We start from the raw sequence: 12,695 nt of genomic DNA on the forward strand, positions 1-12,695 counted from the left end.
TTATGCAGGGACACTGGCTCTACCTCACCTTCCCCATTCACACGGACCTGGCCACACCCCTCCTTTCTCTGACACCTCTTTCTGTTCATCCTGAAATTTCCCTGCCAGCACCCACCACCTCTCCCCAGTCCACTGAGTGCCTTGTCCAGGCTCTGAGTGTGGCAGGCCAAGAACAATTCCTTTCTTCAACAGGAAGTGCTGCCCCTTGTTCTCTGGGCAGCAAAGTGGGAAGCCTGGGGTGTCCGCACAGCCGCCTGCTCCCCTGCCAGGTGGCCAAGCTGTGGCTCATGTCCCCAAAGGCTGTCCTCTAGGCTGTCCTCCCTGCTCTGCTGTGGCCAGCTGTTCATCTTCTGCTTACATACTTTGTCCCCTTGGTAACTAGATCATTGCTTCTAAAATGGTTCCAAGGTCAGGGAAGCCTGACAACAAAGACCCCTCCATTTTGACTGCTGAGAAAGTGGCAGGAGATGGCACTGGATAATGGCTCTGGCTGCAGCAGCACACATCAGAGGCAGGGAAGGCCTGAAGGTGAGCCAGTGAGATGCCCCTGTCCAGGTCAGCACTGGACAGCTCCTGGCAGGGCAGGCTGCCAGGTGGCTGGGGGAGATCTCTGCAAAAGGTGCTTAGAGCGTATAAACCCCTCACTTTTCCTTATTCTCTGCTTAATCCTATAAAATATCTCTGGTGACTTGTGCCCTTGAGCCTCAGGGAGACACCTGTCACAAATGATAAGGTAAGTTGTGCCGGCGTCAGCATGGATGCATTAAGCTTAGGGGTTAAACAGGCCAGATGCTGTGTGCACAGGTCCTTAGAGAACTCCTGGCGGTTTGGCACTGAGAACAGTGACTACAGTGGTCATGGGCTCAGTAGGCTGGTGGCTGCTGCAAGGGAAGGGAGGCAGCTCAGCCCAGCTAGGAGGGGGTCTGCACAGGGTGAACTTCCTGGCAAGAGGGGAGCAAGGGCTCTCAAAACACAGCCAGGAGCCCCATGGGAATGGGGATGGGAGAGGGGGAGAAAGGGAGGCCAGAAATGGGAGCATTTCCAAGTACTTCAGAATAAAGAAAGCAGGAACAGGCTCATGCTACCTCCCCAATTACCTGGCTCCTGGGATGACAGAAAATAGCATCTTAAATAGCCATTTCCTAGCTTTGAAGCTCAGGCAAAAGGTTTTTGAATATGAGAGAAAAAAGATAGAGTCTGACAGACAGGTGGCATTGGGAAGGAAGCTGTTGAGGAGCCAGCAGGACTGGGGTACAGATGTGCACCCCAAGCTGTTTAAGGGACTTACCAGCTCTCATCCCAAGCTGGGTCTGCCCCCTCCATTGTACATGAGCGACTTCAGCATCAAGGGATTTATGTATTCTTGGGGGTCCTGGTTTTAGAGGTTCAGTCCATGATCAGCTAACTCCATAGCTCTGGGCTGGAGGGAAGCAGCTCAGAACTTGGTAACCAGGAAGTGCAGAGGGCTCTGCTCACCAAGGACAAAATATAATGCCACGCCCTATCTGCCTACAGTTACTGCCCAGTTAATCCATATGGTTGGATGAATCCACCGATTAATCCACTGATTGGGTCACATTTCATAATCTAATCATTTAATTCCTGATCATTCTTGCATTGTCTCACACATGCGTGAACTTTTGGAGGACACCTCATACCCAAACCATAATAAATACCAATGGCTGTGGTGTAGGGAGTCTAAGGGGATAGTTACTGACGGTGAGAATGGGGTGGGGAAGGGGTAGAGATGACCTCTGAAATGCCAGCCATATTGCTTTGCCTCCATCCCTGGCTGACCTTGTGAGAAAGCCAATGTCTGCAGGATTCATCTGAGTTTGCTTCTAGGAAGTGGGAGTCCCATTGGACATGGCAAACAGGCTGCCTTGAGTTATCTGGAACCCTTTAGCTTCTTGATTAAGGAAAACAAATCCTTCAGCCTCACCTGTAGGGACCCCGGGTTCTGCTTCTGCACCAGGAGAGAAGATCCCCGTTCTCCTCATTACTGCCATCTACTGGCAAACGCCTAAAGTTTCCCGGCAGAGGTTCTGACTTCTGATAGGAGAGTTGAGTGCAGACTCTGTCCCTGCCCCTTTCCAAACGATGATAGTCATAGGTGGCTTGAGGTTAAAGGACCTTGGAGGCCCAGGAGCTAAGACCTCTACCTCCCTCCTGTACTGAGACAGGTACAAGCTGCCCCAGGGAAGGAAGCAACAGTCCCCGTTCCTTGGTGAGTCAGATGAACCCTAGTGCCTCAGTCTCATCTGGGTTTCTTGACCTCAGAGCTGACATCTTGCTGAGGGTGGGCTGCCCTGCACTGCAGGATGCTCAGCAGCATCTCAAGTCTGACCCCCCAGAGGCCAGGAGGACTCCCTCCCCCATTGTGACAGCCAGCACCATTTTCAGTCATCACTAAATGTCCCTTGGGGGGCAAAATCAGTCCTGGATTGAAACCACTGGGCTAAATGTTAAACAGATTTTTTTTTTTTCCTGCAATACATCCATTGACCTCAGAGCAGAAGGGGGCAGGCTGTGGCCTTAATGGTGTGGGAAAGGCCCCCGGAGCTGAATCCTCAGGAATTTCTCACAAGTGAAAAAAACAGACCACTTTTTTTTCCCCCTTTTTTTTTTTTTCAGTTACATAAGAGCCAAGCATCCCAGTACAGTAAGCCCCTGCTTTTCTTCCACAGACAACCTGGTGTCCTCTGTTTTCACATGAGGATGGGGCCTTGCCCCTCTTATCATGGCTATGTGCTACCAGTCCTTGTGATACAGCTCAGACATCGCCATGTTCATGGGGTGGTCATCTCCCTCCAGACCACCGTGTCTGTCCTCATATAGAAGATTCTGGATCTCCAAAGTGGCTTCTGGGAAAATGCTTGGTGGACCTCAGTTCATCCTGAACCCTGTGATGCAGGTTGGCCACTTTTGATTATTCAGAGGAGCAAAATAAAGATCTGAGATCCAAGGCACTTTGTGTACAGTCACACAGGAAGTTTGAGTCTGAACCGGGATTCATTCATTCATTCATTCATTCGCGTATTCAACATGCCTGGGATGAGGTGACCCGACACATGCTCCCCACTGTAGGAGAAACACTTTTTTTTTTCTAACCAATGGACTGTATCCCAGATTGGCTGTCCAGAGTTATAGATGCCATGTTGGATGGATACTCAGATGTCCTTCCATGGGGGCTCCAGCTCCTGGCTGTCACAGCAGAGGTTTCAAAAACAGTGTTGGGAAGGAAGGAACATGTCTCCCGTCCTCTCTGGGGTCCTCCATGGGCCCACTCTGCTCACCCCTGTTAGCACCTCCTGCCCTGTCCTGTGACATGCTGTCATGAGACCCTGAGGTTAGCAAAACTGTTAGCTGTCCAGATGGGCTTTAATCCATCATGTCTCTGGAGCCCAAAGTCCTTCAGGAAATGATGAGGGGGGAGATTTTATTCCCCAGGGGACATCTTGCAATGTTTGAAGGCATTTTAGGAGGGGAGAGAGGCCGGGATGCTATAAAACACCCTACAATGCGCAGAGGAATCATTCCCACCAACAAAGAGCAATGCCACTCAAAATGTCAAGGTTGACCTTTTATACTAAGATTGAGAAACAGTGAAATAGATAACATATCAGAATCATATGCTCAGAGTAAGGAAGGGGCATCTCCCAAAAGGTGAGGTGGGAGGGCTGAGGTTGTGGCTCTGCGGAAGAGAGCTCGCCTCGCATGTGCAAGGCCTTGGGTTCAATCCTCAGCACCACATAGAAGTAAATATTAAAAAACAAAAACAAAAAAAAATTAAAGAATAAAAATAAATGTTAAAAAAAAAGGTGAGGTGGGGCTGGGGCAGATTGTTGGGGAGGCCACAGCTGCTCTGGATGGGTTGGTTCAGGTCTGCGACCCTGGCAGAATGAACAGCTCTTTCCTCTACTTTCTTGTGGGTCCTGTTTTGGACAATTAGTTATACAGACAGCCTTTCATTTGGCACAAACAACAGCTACTCCCTAGGAGGACAAAAGCCCCTGGACAAGGGGACAGCATTTTTCTCCTTTCAAATCACGGTAAAACCTGGACAGAAACCTTTCCAGACACAGAAATCACACAGGGCCTTTGGAACTAGAAGATCCACCCGACTCACAAAATGATTATATTGCATTTTTCCGTCTCATAAAATTTCCCAGAAACTCCTCTCTGGCCTGTGATCTTTTCTCCATAGTTAGTTTACTGTTTTTTGTTCTGTTCTGTTTTGTTCTGCTATAATTGTTCTTACAGCAGCTGTGGGTTTTGGTCCGTGATCCGTGGGTAATAACTTCTGGAGAAACCACATGGAATGATGCTCTCTCATACCGAGGGAGCTCTCGGGTGCTCTTGGAGGTCGACCTGTTCTCCCCCGGACCTGCCCCAGCCCAGGCAATTCCCACAGGCCTTTTCAAGGCCAATAACGGGTCATAGGAGTTCCGAACCTACTGCCTCTTGTCACACCTGAGATGCTGCTGAGCATCCTGCAGTGCAGGGCAGCCCACCCTCAGCAAGATGTCAGCTCTGAGGTCGAGAAACCCAGATGAGACTGAGGCACTAGGGTTCATCTGACTCACCAAGGAACGGGGACTGTTGCTTCCTTCCCGTGGGGCAGCTTGTACCTGTCTCAGTACAGGAGGGAGGTAGAGGTCTTAGCTCCTGGGCCTCCAAGGTCCTTTAACCTCAAGCCATCTAGGATTATCATCGTTTGGAAAGGGGCAGGGACAGAGTCTGCACTCATCTCTCCTACCAGAAGACATAACCACACTGCCTCAAGGGCTCTTGCCTAAATCAGCCATTGGCAAGGAGAATGGAATTCCCATGGCTACCTACACCATAGCAGGTAGCCCTGGACATTAAGGTCATTCCAGTGATTGAAGTGGACATTCCAGTTAAAGCATCTGGCCATCCCAGCCCTTTGGGGGAGAGGACCTCCTTTTCCTCATCTCCTTTATGATGGGGGTGGGCTGAGGTGGCCATGTTTGGGGAAAAAATAGCCTGCTCCCCTCAGCCTCAGAGGTCTGGATGAGGGGCAGGAACCTGACCCAGCTGTCCATCCAGGGGCCTGCCGGTGCTCAATGACATGGCTGGACCCCAAAGCATGCCAGGCTGTCAGATTCCCTCTCTCAGGAAGAAGTGCAAAGGGTGACCCACTGACCAGTGGATGTGGACACTAAGAGGGTGAGCAGGGGCTAAGGAGGGGCCAGAGAAGGTGTGGTTGGGGGAAGATTTGAGAAAATGGGCAGAGGAGACACTAGGCAGGCGGAATCCCGAGTGCCTCCCTTCATACACGGTTCTCGAAATGACAAAGTTGTGCAGAACAGGTCAGGGGTTGCCCCAGGCTGCGGTGGGTGGTTGGCTGACTAGAAAGGGCCAGCACAAGTGAGTTTCTTTCTGGATTGGAAAATTCCATACCCTGGTGTTCACATGTACCTACAACAGAATTCCACAATAACAGAGGAGCACAGGGAGGGTGTAAAGGCTGGTGAAGTCCGGGGAGGTCTGCAGGTTAGTTAATAGCATTGTTCCATGGCAATGCCCTGGCTCTGCTAATGTTCTCTGGTTACGTAAGCCTTCATTGATTGAAGAGTGCACTGGAACAAACTGCGCCGTGTTTTTTTTTTTTTTTTTCTGATTCTTCTGGGTCTTTCGTTATTTCCAAATAAAAAGTTTTAGAAAGAGAGAGTGGCTGAGAAGCTGAGATGAATAACTACAAAAATCCAACTTCCAGAATTGCCTCTGATCCAGAGGTTTGCAGTGCCAGCCCCAGGCTGGGTTTATTGCAACCCAAAGGGCCCAAGCAGAGCACACGCCTGGTATCTAAGTATTCGTGTGCAACTTTGGTTATTTCCTTTGAAAAAGAAAAAAAAATCCCCCAAAGCAGAATTGCTGTATGTAAGCACATTTTAAAGACTGTTACACAGTGCCAAATTGCCTTCCAAAATTATTGCACCAATTTATATTCCCACCCACAGGGTATGAGAGGGTTGGCTCTCCTAACTCTTGCCAAAATTGGGTTTTAATCTTTAAAGAAAGCTTTTAACCTTTGCCAAGTTGACAGATAAAACATGGTGTCTCATTGTTCTTTTCCTCCAAGAATTCTAAGTTCCTTTCTTGGACTGAGTTGGACTACGTCTTTGGCTACGTCCCAGGACACTGCATCCAAATTCTCCCTGGGTCACCTTCATGGAATTGCATTTCAGTATTATGCCCCTTAATCGAAGCTGATCACTAAAGTAAGGCAATGCAAAATTTGCTACTACATTGTTTGTTTTTTTCAAAGCCCCTAATGCTGAGGACATTGTTTCTTATATTGCCAGTGTCTCTTTGATGTAATAAAATCAGACCTGAGAGAGTTCCTTTGAAATTCTGTGTTAGGAAAATGAGCTTCCTCGATTCCAGGAATGAGAACCATAGAACTGATAGTCAGGGTTCCTATGCGTTTGGCTGCTGAGAAATCTAAAGCCATTTTTGAGAATTCATGACAGCAATTTTATTGACTCTTATGAAAAATATGTTTTTATTGTCTTTGGTCCTGATATTCTCTTTCTATTTAATTATTTGTCTGAAGAGTTTTCCTTGCAAACCATTTCAAATCCTACAGGAAGAGGCAAAAACATTCTTGATGGTGGGTTCTGCTAACAATTGCATCCCTAACATGTAACCCTGTCCTGGTACACTTAGTAGTGCTCACATAAATGTTCATTGAATGAATAAATGAATGAATGAAGATACTTGCCAACAAATCAGCCAAGAACAGCACAAAGACGTTGAAAAGAAACCATAGTTACTAGTTGGTCTAAGGGCAAGAAAATGTTACCACTGAAAAACAAGATTTCAGGAAGCAAACCAGGAAATAAATACCAACAAATTCTAAAAATGCTCGGCTGTCTTTCTGTGAATCCAACTGGGGAAATGAAACAAAATGCATTCAAAATTTTATGAGTAAATGTGTCCATCACTGACTCCAAAACAATGGAAATGCTGGGAAAAAACCTAGAAGCAATTAATAAGGGAAGTTGTAAGAATATGGTGGCAATCTGTAAAATGAATAGTAGACATTTAGAATATTCAGTACAAAGAGTTCTTCATGACTTGAAAAATGTATGAAATATCACATATACATGAAAAAAAGAATGATACAGAATTGTACTTTTTTTTTTTTTTTTTTTTTTTTTTTTTAGTACTTGGGATTGCACTCAGGGGTGTTCACTGCTGAGCCACATCCCCAACCACTTTTTTTAAACATTTTTTTTTGTTGTTGTAGATGGACACAATATCTTTTGTTTTATTTATTTATTTATTTTATGTGGTGCTGAGGATGGAACCCAGTGCCTTACACATTCGAGGCAAGCGCTCTACCACTGAGCTACAACCTCAGCCCATCCCCAACTCTTTTTAAAGAAAAATTTATTTTGAAACAAATTCTGACTAAAGTCCCTGAGGCTGACCTCGAAGTCCTGTCTTGGCCTCCCAAGTCTTCAGAGTTACAGGCATGTGCCACCGTGCCCAGCCAGAAGTGAATATTCTTTATGTTCTCCCACAATGTAAGATAATGTGCATATGTCCAAAATGGAATATTATGCAGCCTTTCAACATGATTGTGCATTTTTTAGTGGAATCTTTCCTCGTTGAGGTGTACTGGATTAACCAATATTCCTTCTTTTTGGTTAAACACTAAATAATTCACATGACACTTTATTGTCTTCAAATTCTTATTTTCTCACATTTCCATCCGATTTTTCTCTCACTGTCTCCATTTATTCCCCCCAATTTTTAATGCCTGCTGTACTAATACAAATGCTCTTCAACTAATAGTGGGGTCACCTAACCAAAATCTATTAAAAAGTGGAAATAGGGCTGGGGTTGTGGCTCAGTGATAGAGCGCTCCCCTAGCTCGTGCGAGGCCCTGGTTTCGATCCTCAGCACCACATAAAAGCAAATAAAGTAGTTGTGTCCAACTACAACTAAAAAATAAATATTTAAAATGAAAAGTGGAAATAGAAGTTGAAAGAGCATCAAACACACTGACCGACCGGACCATCGGCACTGGGTTCGATTCTCAGCACCACATAGAAATAAATAAAGTTCCCTCAACAACTAAAAAAATATTAACACGAAAAGCAGGCGGACTGAGGTTCTGGCGGATGCTGTCAATCGGCTGGCAATGCCTGAGAGCATGTGACTGCAGGGGCTCAAGTCGCCCTGCAGCGGGGCAAACATGGCCCATTTCCCATCAAGGGAGAAAAGGAAAAGGAGAAATACTTGATAGTGCGCTGTGTCTCATCCTGCTAACCTGGGGCAGGGTGGGAGCTGCGGCTCACTGCTGCCGCCCAGCGTCACGCGGGGGTACTGTTACCGCCCGTCTAGCACTAGCCCGGGAGGAAGTCCAAACTGGAGGTAGGGTCTATTTCGAATGAGGGTCACTTTTGCAGCCTCGGGGACCATCTGACTGTGCTTTGTGGTTAATTAATTGAAGCACATGCCGCACATGCTGGTGAGATATGAATACCGAGGACAGAGCTGTGCCCGTGAACACAACATGGGATGTTTAAGAAGGTGAATAAAAGATGGGTTTTTAAAAATGGCTCCACGGTGACACAGTGAGGAAGGCAAGGCTGAAAGCCTCGGAGACACTGCTAATGCCTAGAAGGACTCTGCATTCAGGGTCCCTCTGGATCTTGCTTCTCTTCAAATAAATCAAATTGGAAACCTCAAGTCCAACCTTAGAAGTATCGATTCTGCAAGGAAAAGACCCCAGCCCCCGGGAAGGGCCTGGTGCTTTTTAAATGGCATGTTCTTACAGGCTTGGCAGACGCTAACTTATGTGTGCACCAGTAACCAGGATCTCTGCTCTCAGTGATCAGCTTCGAGTCCTAGTGGGTTAATAAGAGGGGCTCCGGGACAGTCAGAAAACACTGATTCACCGAAGCGAAGAAGCCAGCAAATTAAGGAAGACAGTAGTGATCTTGGGGTGATGGGATTTGCTTCTGCTTATTTGTATGAGCTACAAGAATCAAAAATTACTTTTGTGGACTTTGGAAAAAGTGAGAGCCTTCCTGCTGAATTCTGCCCCAACCAAGGCCCCCTCTCCTCCCTGGGCGGCCCATGGCCAAGGCCACGGATATTCCACTCCGACTAGTCCCCACCCACTAGCGATGCTCCCCTCCATGGTTCCTGCTTTTTGGGGAAGGCGTGTGGATTCCAGGGCTGTCCTGCCATGGAGGGCCAGCCAGCCATGCACTGTCCCCTCCTCCCTGGGTTCTGGGGTGGCGAGTCTCCAGTGGGGGAGGCTGCCAGGTACCTGCTGGGTTCTGAGAACTGTATGCTATTTTTCTCTCTCCTCCCACACCCAGGGAGTGAAAAAAAAGTCAGAAGGAGGGTGAAGGTCGGGGAGAGGCTTCCAGAAACCGTTTCAGAGGACATCTAGACTCATGGCATTGATTCCACCAAGAGAAGCAAACTCCCTCTAGGTAGCAGTGTGGCCTTTAAAGAATGCTACCAAGGGAGAGAAGGTCCCAGGAGGGCCCTGGTTATGTACCCTCCCCCCATTGCTGTGTCTGTGATCTGCTGAGCAGGCTCAGGTCAGAAAGATCAGAGAGACCTGGTGCTCAGCCTTGCTGTGCCGCTTAGGAATTATGTGTTCGGAAGCCGCTTCATTTCCTTGGACCTTGGTTTCCCCATTTGTAAGATGGGAATAATGATTTCTATCCCATGGAAGGTGCCATGAGGATTAAATGACATGATCCTATTTGTACACAGGTGCAAGGTAACATCAGCTCTTCTTCTCCAGCTTGTTTGCTGCTGGCCTCCTCTTTTCAGCCTCTCCCCCATCAGACTGCAGCCTCACTGCCTCCCCTTCAGGAAGTGTCTGTAGGGCTCACATCTCTGTGCCTACAGTCAGCTTACCTGGGGGTTGCAACTTAACTTCTCTGGATTTCCTTTTTTCCTTCTGTAAAATGAACAAGGTAAATATGTTGAACCTGGAGTAGCGGTCACTGTGGTCTTTAGATAAATGCATGTAAAGTGACCGGAAGCATGCCTAGCCCACCTCTGGAAACCACCAGTGAGTGTGTGCACACGGCTGCACACTTGAGTTTGTGATGTGTTTTTCTCCCCCCATTTTCACCTGCGTCTGTTGGGTCCTCGAGCCCACGGCCAGCCCCTTTCATATCTCTGGATATTCTATTTTCTCCTCTCAGGCCTGTCTGCAGTGTAGATATTGAATTAGCATAAAAAAAAAGATCTTGGGGGGACATTCATTTCTGCTTTCTTGGAACCAAAAGCCTTCCTTGCTCACTCCCTGTGGGTCAGACCCTGCTCCCTGTAATGCACGCTCTGGGGGTGGACAGAGATGGCCTTTGCCTGCGTGCCTTAACATTTTAGATAACCAGAGCTCACAGGAGGCCAGAGAAAAAACCTCAGGGTGTTAAACAATCACTTGAGGGACATGGCCTCCAGATTCTGGGCTGGAGGACAGAGAGGGAGAACTTGGGTTTGGGCTTAAGCTCACAGTGAGTTTTTGAAAGACGATCTTTGAGCAGGTCTGTGTGTACTCAGATTGTGAATACCTCCAGGACAGGGACCGTGGCCTGGGCGTGGTTTCTGCTACACCTTGCTGGGTCACAGTGTTCTTGATCCACTCATTCATTCACGCATCCAGCAAACGTTCTTTTGAGCTCCTACGCTGCGCAAGCTCTGTCCAGAAACTGGGATCCAGCAGTGCACGGGAGGGGCGGGCTGGCTCCTCTAGTAGGGCTCATGTTCTGGTGTCAAGGGGACACACACATGCACAGCCTCCTACCTGTGCACCGGTGTGCCAAGAGCCGGGGTGGGTGGGCAGGTGGAGCCTGGTGGGCCCGTCTGTGATGGGAAATCAGAGGGCTTTAAACGGAGCAGGGACCTGCTCAAACAACATCCCGCTGGCTGCTGAGCAGGGCAGGCATGGAGATCAAGTGTGGCCTCAGGGAGGCTGGGTAGGGGAGGTGGAGTGGAGGCTAAGAACCTGGAGTGTGGTTCAGAACACGGCTTTCCACGGCAGCACCACCAAGGACGTGAGGTGACGGTTTGTTGCAGGGACTGTGCGGCCCATCGCAGGCTGTTCAGCGGTCTCCCTCCCTGACCTCTTCCCACTGGACACTGGCAACACATCCCCCTTGCTTTGTCGACCAGACTGTGCCAAATGTGCCACAGGGGGCAGAACGGCCCCAGTTGAGACCCTTGACTTAAAGAGGAACCCAACAGCACCTGCCGGTGCACCTGGTGTCCATGGGCAGGGGTGGGCATGGGAAGGAGAGCACTCTTGAGCCTTTGCTCTGGGTGGCTCCATACACCCAAAGGACACGGTTTGACACCTGGTGCTCAGGTCGCCCCTGTGGCCTCTGTGAGGCTGGGCAGACCAGCCATATTTGACCTTGTCTGTGCCTCTGGACCCCAGCTCCTAAGGGTCCACACAGTGGCCTGACTTGGGTCCTCCCAGCCAGCAGCTGCTCTGGGTAAGATGATCTGCTGTGCTCCACACTGCACCACAGAAAAAATGAAATAAAAGGGCTCACTTCCTACTGTGGCCACCCCGCTGGGTCATGTGAAGAACGGCCACAGTCTACACAGACATGTCTCATTCACCAGTCCAGAATGAAGCTCAAGGCCAGCACAGGAGTCAGGCCACACTGCCCCAAGGGCCTTCAAAGCACCCTTTGCTTTTCCTCAAAATATCCTGCCACCCCGGGCCCTTGCATTGGCAGCTGGAAGACCCCGACCTCAGGTCAAGTGTGGCTATAGCATCTCAGAGACGGACATGAACCTAGTAGGTACTAGCACCAGGGGACGGCTCCGTGGGCTGGGAACAGGGTTTGAGCAGCGGGAGCCCAGGGCAGGCAAGACTGGATGCAGAGGGAGCTGGGAGGGGCGATCCTGGGCTGGGCACTGCGGAACAAGGGGGCTGTGGGCGGTGGCGTGAAGCCGTGAGGTAAACATACGTGAGAGGAAGGAGTGAAGGGCGAGCTAAGACATCTTGCCGATCCTCAGCTTTTAGAAACTGAGTTTTGTTTTTTTAAACTCCTCTGAGGGTATGCCCTCGTGAGTGTTAAGTTCCCCAACATGGGGCATTTCAGAATGTTCCACATTCGCCAGTTTACCCCAGTTTTCACCCATGAATCCAGACTGGAGTGAGGGCCTCTGGCACTCGAAGTGGGGACACAGTCCTGAGTGGTCCTTGGGACGTGTTAGACATGGGTATTTCTGGAGAAGAAGTCCCAAGATTTGGGCTGAATTCTGGAGTCTTCCCTTCCCATAGAAGGGGGTCATTTGTTCTTGGAGGGTGTCCTGATCAGTGGCTGTGTGTCCCCTGCAGTTTGGAGGTGCAGGGATGTAGGCTCCACGGAGGCAGGGGCCAGATGGGTATCCCCAGGGCCTGGCCCCAATCCTGGCCCCGAGCAGGTGCGTGAGGAAAGGTTGATGTGGGAATGGATGAAGGATCTGTCACTACTTTATCCCAGTCACTGGGCTTTGGTTCACAGCATGCAGCATTTCAAATGAGAAAAGGGTGACTTGAAGTGGCACGTCACCCCTGAAACAGATGGCCAGATGAAAGTGCTCTGCAGGTGGTGTCCAGTTGGATGCTATCCTACAAATACTTGAAAAACCATCGCAGGGCCGCAGAGGGATGCTAATGAGACCAGGCACAC

This window comes from Marmota marmota, unplaced genomic scaffold, assembly GCF_001458135.2.
Source record: "Marmota marmota marmota unplaced genomic scaffold, marMar, whole genome shotgun sequence".
NCBI lineage: Eukaryota > Metazoa > Chordata > Mammalia > Rodentia > Sciuridae > Marmota > Marmota marmota.